The 10,621-nt window shown below is 42.0% G+C and overlaps 1 long non-coding RNA gene across 3 annotated transcripts in view; it reads right to left on the reverse strand.

Annotated features, from left to right (window-relative positions):
- Nucleotides 1-10,621, reverse strand: part of LOC116084300 — a 51,961-nt gene that overhangs the window by 9,567 nt on the left and 31,773 nt on the right. Inside the window, exon 1 of one of the 3 annotated variants that reach the window (XR_004116071.1) lies at nucleotides 8,021-10,617. The exons of the other annotated variants lie outside the window; for them this stretch is intronic. This is a non-coding gene — a long non-coding RNA (uncharacterized LOC116084300). Of the gene's footprint in view, nucleotides 1-8,020; nucleotides 10,618-10,621 lie in introns of those variants that run through there. 3 annotated transcript variants of the gene reach the window in all.

The following is a 10,621-nucleotide window of genomic DNA, read 5'->3' on the forward strand; positions in this document are numbered from 1 at the left end:
TTTATGTAGCCCTGGCTGTCCTGGAATTTGCTCTGTAGACTAGGCTGTCTCTGAACTAAGAACTCAGAGATTCGCTTTCCTCTGCTTCCTGAGTGTGCGCCATCACCATCCAGCTACATACACAGTTGTATTTACTGTGAATAAAGCCTGTTTCAGGTTCTCTTCTCTAAAAATAGTTTTTAAGTATATAAACTGCATGATTTAAATAAGCTGCTGTCTTTCACATAAAATATATTCTGTATTTATTTAATTAAGATGTAGAAAGTAGCTGGATATTTTAGCACTCAGGAGGCAAAGCTGGTGGGTCTCTGTGAGTCTGAGACCAGCCTAGTCTATATAGTATCATATAGTGAGTTCCAGGACAGTCAGAGATACATAAAAGACCCAGTGTGTGTGTGTGTGTGTGTGTGTGTGTGTGTGTGCATGTATGTATGTATATATGTTTATATGTATGTATGTCTCTGAGGGTCATTCTGTATAAAATATTTTTTAAAAGAGTTTTTAGTGTTTTCTCTGAATGATTTTCTTTTGCTAAAGAACCATGAATTTAAAAAAATCTTTATATTAGCATGAATTTTATAGCAATTAACCAATTTACAGTTATTGCAAGTGAGTTAAGAGACTAGGCAAAAGGGATGCACAGGGCTCTAAGTAACAACGCCCACAGCTAGCTGGGAAAAGTCCCTCACCTGCTCCAGTTACGTCAACAAATCTAGGAAGTTGCTTTTCTTTTGCTTAACAATAGGTCCCAGTGATAAGCAAAACCACTCTCCCCCAAAGCTCCTTGAAGTGCAAGAAGACTAAGAGGATCAAAGGGACCATCAGCCGCTCCCAACTTCAAAGGCTTCTCTGGTGGAAACTGAGGAGCGGCGGCGGGCCCTTTCTACTTTGGAGAGTTCCATTACTGTGTGGAAACACAGCATTACTCCAGAGGGTTACCGCACCTTTCCATTTCCTCATTACAGCTGCACATACTAAAAATGAGTTGCAAGTCAAAGTGCATATTAGGGAGAGAGACCAATCCACTTCAATGAGCATCGTAGTTCTGGCTTAGTGTTATGGTTTTTGTTACTTTCTAAAGTTTTTTGTTTTTTTTGTTTTGTCTCGGTTGTTTTCTGAATTTTCTCATAACAAACAAACAGAAAAAACCAAGTATTTTATTTCAGATGATTTGTGTTGTAATGCAACGTTCAAGTTTACAAAGTATACTTACCTTTTTCATAGCCTGGGTCCTGGCCTTGAAAATTGTCCTTTCACTGTGACATTTCATGCAGGCTATGGTGACCTGAAGCCAAAACTACAAAGTCAACTGTATAAACCTCTGTTTTCCCTTAAACATTGCCTCCAAATGTTCATTCTAATAATAAAATTATATCCGTAAGTGATGGTTTTAAGAAATGCTACCTTAGGCCCCAAGTATGTCATTTATGGGATAAAAGAAAGTCCTATGTAATTAAACTTGGTTAAACTTTTATTCCAATAGAGAGCTGCATTCTTAAAGGATGTAAAAGAACTCAATCTTGCATTTGTAACTTTAGAATAAATGCATTGCACAAAGACAGAATTACTACCCTTAAGAAATCTTTTAGTATATTTACTAAAGAAATACAGCTCTGTAAGAGAGCACTTGGTGCTCTTGTAGAAGAACCGAGTTCAGTTCCCAGCATTCACCAGGTTCAGTTCCCAGCATCCACCGAGTTCAGTTCCCAGCATCCACATGGTGGCTTACATTGATCTCTAACATATTTCAGGGGATCTGGCCTCCTTTAAGGCCTTCAGGAGCACTGTGCACTCACGATGCAGACACCCATAGAAAGAAATAGATGTTTTAAAATGTTTCTAGAAGAAGCCACAGACAGACAAAGGGATGTTTCAAAGAAACACAGGCACAGATGTCCAAAGCACATAGAGGTTGTTTGGCCATGGGAAGGTGTATGTGCCTGTGTAAAACTAGAAGGATTGGGAGCAGGAGAGATGGCTCAGTGGTTAGGAGAACTGACTTACTGTTCTGCCAGAAGTTCGGAGTTCAATTCCCAGCAACTACATGCTGGCTCAGAACCATCTGTAATGGGATCCGATGCCCTTTTCTGGTATGTCTGAAGACAGCTACAGTGTATTCATATACACATAAAGAATAAATTAAAAAAAAAAAAACAGGAGCAGCTAGGGGGTTAAAAGGATGGTTCCAGGCACTCATATGGTATCATGAACACAGCCCACAGTGGCTAGAAATCACTAGGCATAATTCAGACAATTCATCTCTAAAGTCACTCATTCACAAGAATAATCACAATTAATTGAATATTTTGAGTTGAATTTGTTACTAGAAGAAAATAATGGACAATGGACTAACACACCAGGAGAATAAGTTACCTGAAGGGCAGGAAGAAATGCCACATGGGAGCCAATGACAGGGGTGCTAAGGAGGTGAAAGGTCCAGCTTTGGGAACACAGCAAGTGAGTACTGCCAGAGGGATAGTAGCAGACAGAAGGAGAGAGACCAACACATTAGTTAAAGGGCAAGCCTGCCCTTGAAGCAGGACAGGTGCCGTCGTGTGGATTAGTTTGTGGTGAGAGGCTGGATATAGCATGGGAGAAGGGACGGTTTCCAAATGGAGCACAGTTTTCAACGCCCAGGCACAATTGCCAGCTGAGGCAAGATGGAGCTAACACTCAGGTGCAACTGTGACCTGGAGAATCCAGGGGCTCTGAACCAGGCTTCATGAGTTGTGTAGGTAGAGGGAGGTATGAGCCATGGAGAATCAGGAGGGTTGTCTCCCACCTCTGGATCGAGGAAGGTAGGCGAGGGGAGGTAGGTGAGGGGAGTTCAGATATGGATGAGTTTATTGGGTAGGATGGCACACACAGATAAGAAATAGTTCACTTTCAGGCTGGAGAGATGACTCAGCGGTTAAGAGCACTGACTGCTCTTCCAAAGGTCCTGAGTTCAAATCCCAGCAACCACATGGTGGCTCACAGCCATCCGTAATGAGATCTGGTGCCTTCTTCTGGGGTGTCTGAAGTACTTACATATAATAAATAAATAAATCTTTTAAAAAAAGAAAAGAAATAGTTCACCTTCTTAGTGAAGTGGCAGCGGTTGACTGTGGGAGTGATAAGCCGGCAGTGATTCAGCTGTGGTTGGCTGAGACTGGCCCCAGAGACCGGATGAACAGAATCTGAAGTACCAAATAGCTAAGGGCACATCTAAATTGGAGACCAGTAATTTTCAACAGCTTTCAATTGAAGGAAGGGTAATTCTCTCCAACCTCCCACCAGCCCTGTTGTACCTATGGGATCAGGCCATTCAGGTCGGCCGGCTGAGAAAGAAGAGGTAGAAAGTAAGGGAAGGGCACTGTTGTTTGCCTATGACCCTGTGTGGCTCTGAGCCCTGGGTCTGTGCCTGCAGCTGAGACTACCAATTACTGTTCTCAAAGGAAGACAAAGGGTTAAAGAACAGACTGCCACCCGAGCCCCAAGTGAAGAATCAATGTTAATTAAAGCACTTTAAACTGGGAATCTCAGAGTATGCCAGGTTAGGGAACAAAACAACAGTTTTCTAATAGCTGTCCTTTGGCTACATTATACAGCCCCCGGATTTGAGCTATGCCCTTTCTTTCCACTAGATTGAAAAAAGCTCAGGACACACACACATCCCGTGCTTTATGTATAATAGATAAGATGAGTAGGATTTAGAAGCACACGGCATGTAAAACAAAACTACACATATACTTAAATTATTCAGTGTTTGTGCCTATGGCACATCGTGCCACCCCGTGGAGTTAAGGGGCCTCAAAGCATCTTTTCATTATTAATGTCTTCATTCCCACAGTTACCACGCAGGTAGGCACACAGCTCCTTTTCTCCTCTAAACCTAGCCAACGAGGGAAAAAATGGCTTGCTGGTAGAGAGACTCGGGAAAGAATACTTCTTCTTCAGAGAAATTCCAGGAAGTTGCTTTAAGATGTTGTTTTGAAACCCCTGTTGCTCATTTTAACAGGTTTAATGTGGAGAGTTGTTTTCTTTTCTACAATTTAAAACGTGTCCTTTTTGCTATCAAAAGAGAACACGTAACTTGTTTTCCAAGTGACCATTGCGTCATAGGACATTACACAGCAGGGAAAATACCCACTACCCAGACAGAGGCGTAGCTGTGGATCCCTCGCCTGCTCTGAGGCCATTCTTTCTTGGGAAGCCTTTGCTCACGTAGGTAGCTTTCTCTTGAGAGTTTCCCAGCAGTCAGACATGCTTGCAGCACTGTAGTGAATTAGCTCTATTGCCACGTTCCAACAATGTTATCATCGTGTCAGGTAAAAAAGTAAAAAAGGAACCTTTTTCTTTCCCAAGTAGAAAAGAAAACTTCCTAGAGATGTCATCTGACCCAGAAGTACATTATTGAGATTTTAATATTGGATTACAAAGAGAACTCGTTGGCTCTCGGATGTCAGAGGCATCTCTGCCTACTTATAAAGGAAGCCAGAATTTACTTTGTTACTGCAAGAATTCTAGAGCTGGAGAGATGGCTCAGCAGTTAAGAGCATTGACCGCTCTTCTGGAGGTCCTGAGTTCAAATCCCAACAACCACATGGTAATGAGGTCGGATGCCCTCTTCTTGTGTGTCTGAAGATACCTACAGTGTACTTACATATAAATAAATAAATAAATAAATAAATAAATAAATACATACATACATACATAAATAAATCTTTAAAAAAAAAAAAGAATTCTAGATGGCTGAATGATAGTGTCAAAAGGCTTTAGCTTTTTTGTGTTAGCAGAGGGATACATTGTAACAGTCCTTGACTTTAAGGAGGTCTTCACAATTCTGAATAACAACAACAACAACCACAATGATAATAACAATATGCTAAAAACCATTTTATTTAGTGTGTGTGTAAGACAGAGGGGGGAAGGGGTTGGGAGGAGGGTATACTTGTCACAGCTCATGTGTAGAGGTCAGATGACAACTCATGAGAGTTGTCCCTCCTTCTGCTGGTCACTGGGATCAGGATCTAGTCATCAGGCTTGGTGGCAGCCTCCTTTAACCTATGAACCATCTCCCTGTCCCAAAATTCTGATTCTTTTTTTTTCAAAAATAACTTTTGGAGAGACAATACCCAATCAGTCCTTTGGTGTGACTAAATTCATTGTCAAATAACCTTGAAGAGTAGCTGCCCTTCTTTTTTATACTGGGGTTGTTTTTTTTTTGTTTGTTTGTTTGTTTGTTTTTTGTTTTGGATACAGCTGTATTCCAAAGTGAATGGCTAATGTCTTAGTTAGGGTTTCTATTCCTGTACAAAACATCATGACCAAGAAGCAAGTTGGGAAAGAAAGGGTTTATTCAGTGTATACTTCCACATTGCTGTTTATCATCAAAGGAATTCAGGACAGGAACTCACACAGGGTAGGAACTGGAGGCAGAAGCTGGCACAGAGAAGCCATGGAAGGGTGCTGCTCTCTGGCTTGCTCAGCTTGCTTTCTTATAGAACCTAGGACTACCAGCCCAGGGAGGGCCACCCACAATGGGCCCTCCCACCCTTGATCACTAATTGATAAAATGTCTTACAGCTGGATCTCATAGAGGCATTTTTCTTAAGGGAGGCCCTTTTCTCTGTGATAACTCCAGCTTGTGTCAAGTTGACACAAAATTCAGCCAATACAACTGACCCCTTGTCGACTTGACACACAAACACATCACTATTAAGCCTCAACCCTTACTTTCTTATTTATCCCCAAGATCTAAATAACTTTAAAAGTCTCACAGTCTTAATAAATTCTTACATATTAAAATTTCAGTTCAGGGCTGGAGAGATGGCTCAGTGGTTAAGAACACTGACTGCTCTTCGGAGGAGTTCAAATCCCAGCAACTACATGGTGGCTCACAACCATCTGTAATGAGATTGGATACCCTCTTCTGGTGTGTCTGAAGACAGCTATAGTGTACTTACATATAATAAATTAATAAATAAATCTTTTTTAAAAAAGCAAGTAGAATTAAAAAAATAAAATTTCAGTCCTTTTAAAATCTCCAATCTCCTTTGAATTTCAAAGTCTTTTTACAATGCAAAATCTCTTAACTGTGAGCTCTACTAAAATACTTTCTTCTTTCAAGAGGGAAAAATATCAGGGCACAGTCACAATCAAAAGCACAATTACACCCTAACTGCCCAATATCTGAGATCCACTCATAATCTTCTGGGCTCCTCCAAGGGCTTGGGTCACTTCTCCAGCTCTGCCCTTTGTAGCACACAGTGTGTCTTCTAGATTTCAGCTGCTCATACTCCACTGCTGCTGCTCTTCTTGGTGGTCATCCCATGGTACTGGCATCTCCAAAACACTGCTGTCTCCTGCTGCAACTGGACTACACTTTCATGAATAGCCTCTCATAGGCTCTTCTCATGGTGCTAAGCTTCAACCTCTCTGCATGACCCCTTCAGTCCTGGGTCTGCCACTGAGGCTGCACCTTCACCAATGGCCTCTCCTGGCCTCTCACAGTACCTAGCACCAGCTGCTACTCCTTCATGTTTCAAAACCAGTACCACCTGTGTGACTCTTGTACATTACCAAGTCTGGCTGTCTCTGGAACACAGCTTCTCTGTGTTCTCAGGAAACACTTCCCAGAAGATGTCACCTCAGTGATGCTGGTCTCTTCTTAATCACCGATAATTTCTTAGCTCCAGCTAACCAGTATCCATAGTCCCAGTAATGCAAAGGTTTCGCTTTAGTAGTTCTGCTATCTTGTTAATCACAGCTGATTCTTCAGCCCCAGCTAACCAAAACCACAGAATCTTTACAATCAAAACAACATGGCCCCGATAAGAGTCTTTAATCTTCCCTCTGAAATTTCATAAGTCAGGCCTCCATTGTTTGCACTGTTCTCAACACTATCTTCCAAGTTCCTACAGAACATCCCACAAAGCTCTTAATATTCAATGGCTCTTCTAGCCCAAAGTTCCAAAGTCCTTCCACAGTCCTCCCCAAAACATGGTCAGGTTGTCACAGGAATACCCCATTATGCTGGTACCAATTTCTACCTTAGGGTTTTACTGCTGTGAACAGGCACTTTGACTAAGGCAACTCTTATAAAAACAACATTAATTGGGGCTGGCTTATAGATTCAGAGGTTCAATCCATTATCATCAAGACAGGAACATGGCAGCACCCAGGCAGGTATGGTGCAGGAGGAGCTGAGAGTTCTATTTCTTCATCTGAAGGCTGCTATTGGAGTACTCCAAGCAGCTAGGATGAGGGTCTTTAAGCCCACACCCACAGTGTCACTCCTACTCCAAAAAAGTCCACACTTACTTGAACAGAGCCACACCTTTTAATAGTGTCACTCCCTGGGCTGAGCTAAGAAACATTATTCTAAATGAAAGTTTTCCATAAACTTCTTTGAGGATTGTGTGAGGCCATTTGGACATCCTTCCTTCATGTTTTGAATAGATCATGTTTCTTTGGCCAAACTTCCATGTAATGCTTAGAAACTATGTATTTTGAAACATATATACATGTGGATACACACACACACACACACACACACACACATATACACACACATACATACATACACATATATATATACATTATATCTACTTAACATTTTAAAAATGTGTTTATTAATGAAGGTGTTTTGCTTGCATGTATGTACAATGTGCACTGTATACATCCATGGTACCTATGCAGGTGAAAAGCAAGCATCAGATTCTGTGGAACGAGTCATAGATGGCTAGGAGCTGGGATTATAGCTAGTTACCTATCTGGCCTAAATCTATATCTTTAAATGATGTATTCACATGTTTGAAAATATGATTGTATTGTATTTTTCCAGACAGAGTCTTACCATGTAGCCCATGCTTAATTTGAACTCACTATGTAGCAAAGGCTGGCTTTGAACTTGCAACCTTCCTACCTCAGCATCCCAAATGCTAAGATTACATGTACATGTCACCAAGCCTGGATTTGCAAATTAATTTTGTTTTGTGTTTTTTGAAGAGGACAAAGAGGATTATGCCATACTTACTATGTAGTCATGCCTTGTCTAGAACTCCATATATAGACTTGGTTGGTCTTGAACTTGTGGCAATTCTCCTGCTTCTGCTTTCCAAGTGCTGAGAGTACAGGTGTGGCACACTAGCTTGGCTTTAGGATGTGCTTCCATGTAAATACCTGGAGAAACTCAACTTTTCCAAAATGGTCTTAGTTCAGGTTACTATGGCTGCAATGAAACACTGTGAACAAAAAGTAAGCTGGGGAGGAAAGGGTTTGTTTGGCTCATGCTTCCACTTCATTGTTCATCATCATAGGAAGTCAGGACAGGAACTCAACCAGAGCAGGAACCTGGAGGCAGAAGCTGAAGTAGAGGCCATGGAGGGGTGCTGCTTACTGGCTTGCTCCCCACGGATTGCTCAGCATACTCTCTTTTAGGTGCCAGGACCACCAGCCCAGGAATGGCAGCACCCACAATGGGCTGGTCCCTCTCACATCAACCACTAAGAAAATACCTTACAGCCTGATTTTATGGAGGCATTTTCTCACTGGGGGTCCCCTCTTTTCACACAACTCTAGCTTATGTCAAGTTAAGACTAGGCAGCACACATAACACATGGTTATTTCATAGTGAATAATTGTGGGAGTAATTTTCAGAGGAGTCATAGGAGTGACAAGAGTACCAATAGCGATACCTCTTTCTATTTTTAAAAAGAATAGCATACTTTAACAGTAGTCGGCTTTATTTTAGTTTAGGGCAGTGAGATGGCTAAATTGCCATGCCAGCAAGAGAACTCTATTGAGTTCAAATCCTCAGAACATATATAAATGCTGCGTGGGTGTGATGGCTCCTCTAATTCCAGCTTGAGAAGGTGGAAAAGAGGGATCTCTAAAGCAAGCTGCTTTGCAAAACTAGCTCTATTGGTGAGCTTTGGGCTCAATTGAGAGATCTTACTTCAAAAAATAAGGCAGATAAGCAATGGAGGAGTATTTCTAACTTGAAAAAAAAGTTGAGTTTCTCCAGGTATTTACACGGGTCAAGTGTCCATGCCTGAACATATCTGTACACATTTGTTTACACACACCAATACACATATTCACCAACACACACATGCCCACACCTTGGCACACATATCATACAGAGAAAAAAACCCAAAATAGCTTATTTAGTCATTCTCAAATTTATAGCTACTAAGTTGGGAGTTTTTTCCATATTACTGAGAAAACTGAAATATATGTTTTCATGCCTGGAGTGTACTTTTGTAAGACACGAACTCATAAAAGTCATGTCTAGAGGACAGTTTGCACAATACCTGGTAGATAGTTATACATTTTGTAGAAGCTGAATCTCTCTGCTTGAGCTGGTAGCGTCCTTTACTATTCTTAGTGAAAAGGATTGCCACCCTGTGTCTAAAACCATGCCACAGTGCAGGTTAATCTCACTTGAAAATTATTTTTATTTTTACTTAGTATTTATTTTTAGAAGCAGTTTCACTATGCAGCCCAGGCTTACTTTGAATTCCTGAGCCTTTTGCTTTTGCCTCCTGGGAACTTGAATTCCAGACTCTTGCAGCTCACTTTTTTTTAGTTTAGATTATGGCACAAAGTTGCAAACACCTCCTGTCATAGAAGCCTATCTCTGAGAACATTAATCTTGGACATACCTGACTAGCTCTATAAACCAGTTGAAATAAAAAAAAAGCCTATTTAACACATTTTGTTTTTTTAAAACGTGTTATGGGTATTTGCCTGTATGTAAGCATATTTATGCACATTCCTGATGCCCTTGGAGGCCAGAAAAGGTTGTAGCATCCCTTTGACCTGGGATTACAGACAGTTGTGAACTGCCATTTGGGTGCTGGCAATCTAACCCCTTGCAGGCAGTGTTACTTACTGCTAACTCATCTCTTCAGCTCCTACAACAACTTAATAAGTAACTTGATTAATATGCGTGTGAGTTATTTACGCAACTCTCAGATCAGATATGCAGAAAGCTACCAGCTGTGGATTAGAGCAGAGGTAAACCATAGGCTCAAATGCGAGCTGAGGTTTCTACACCTGCTTAGCAAGTCACATGGGAGGCTCCCATGAACTCTTACCAGGTGCTTCCCAACCTAACACAATTACAATCACAAATCAGGAATGTTTCTTAGCCGCCATCATCTCAGGCGCTTTCCCCGGGTGTTGCCTGTAGTTGTCCTGCACCTGTCCGTGCAGGACATTTATGCCTTCGATTTTCGGGATGGAGGAATGGAGCCAGAAGACTACGAGCCATTCTTTTGTCCCAGCGGGGTAAAGGTTCTTTTTGATTGCAAAATGCTATCTTCACACCTCAATATTTTAAATTCCCTCTATTTCGCTGTCCAGCCCAGGATTTGCTGCCTTTGTAGCCGGTGCTCCCTGCCCCACCCGCCAGGTCAGAGAAAAAGTTGTACCGGTGCAGCTGCATAAAGGCTAGAGGTCGGGTGTCCACAGCCAGCAGCTCCGAGAGCACCCAGCCCTGCCCACCCGGGAGGCTGCGGGGCGACTTCCGCTGGAACCTCTGGAACCTCAGGCTAGAGCCCCACCCCCGGCACGCGGCCTCCCGGAAGCCCTCCGGAGACACCTCGGGCCCCGCCCCTGCACAGGTCACCTC

Source organism: Mastomys coucha, unplaced genomic scaffold, assembly GCF_008632895.1.
Source record: "Mastomys coucha isolate ucsf_1 unplaced genomic scaffold, UCSF_Mcou_1 pScaffold9, whole genome shotgun sequence".
In the NCBI taxonomy this organism is placed as follows: Eukaryota; Metazoa; Chordata; class Mammalia; order Rodentia; family Muridae; genus Mastomys; species Mastomys coucha.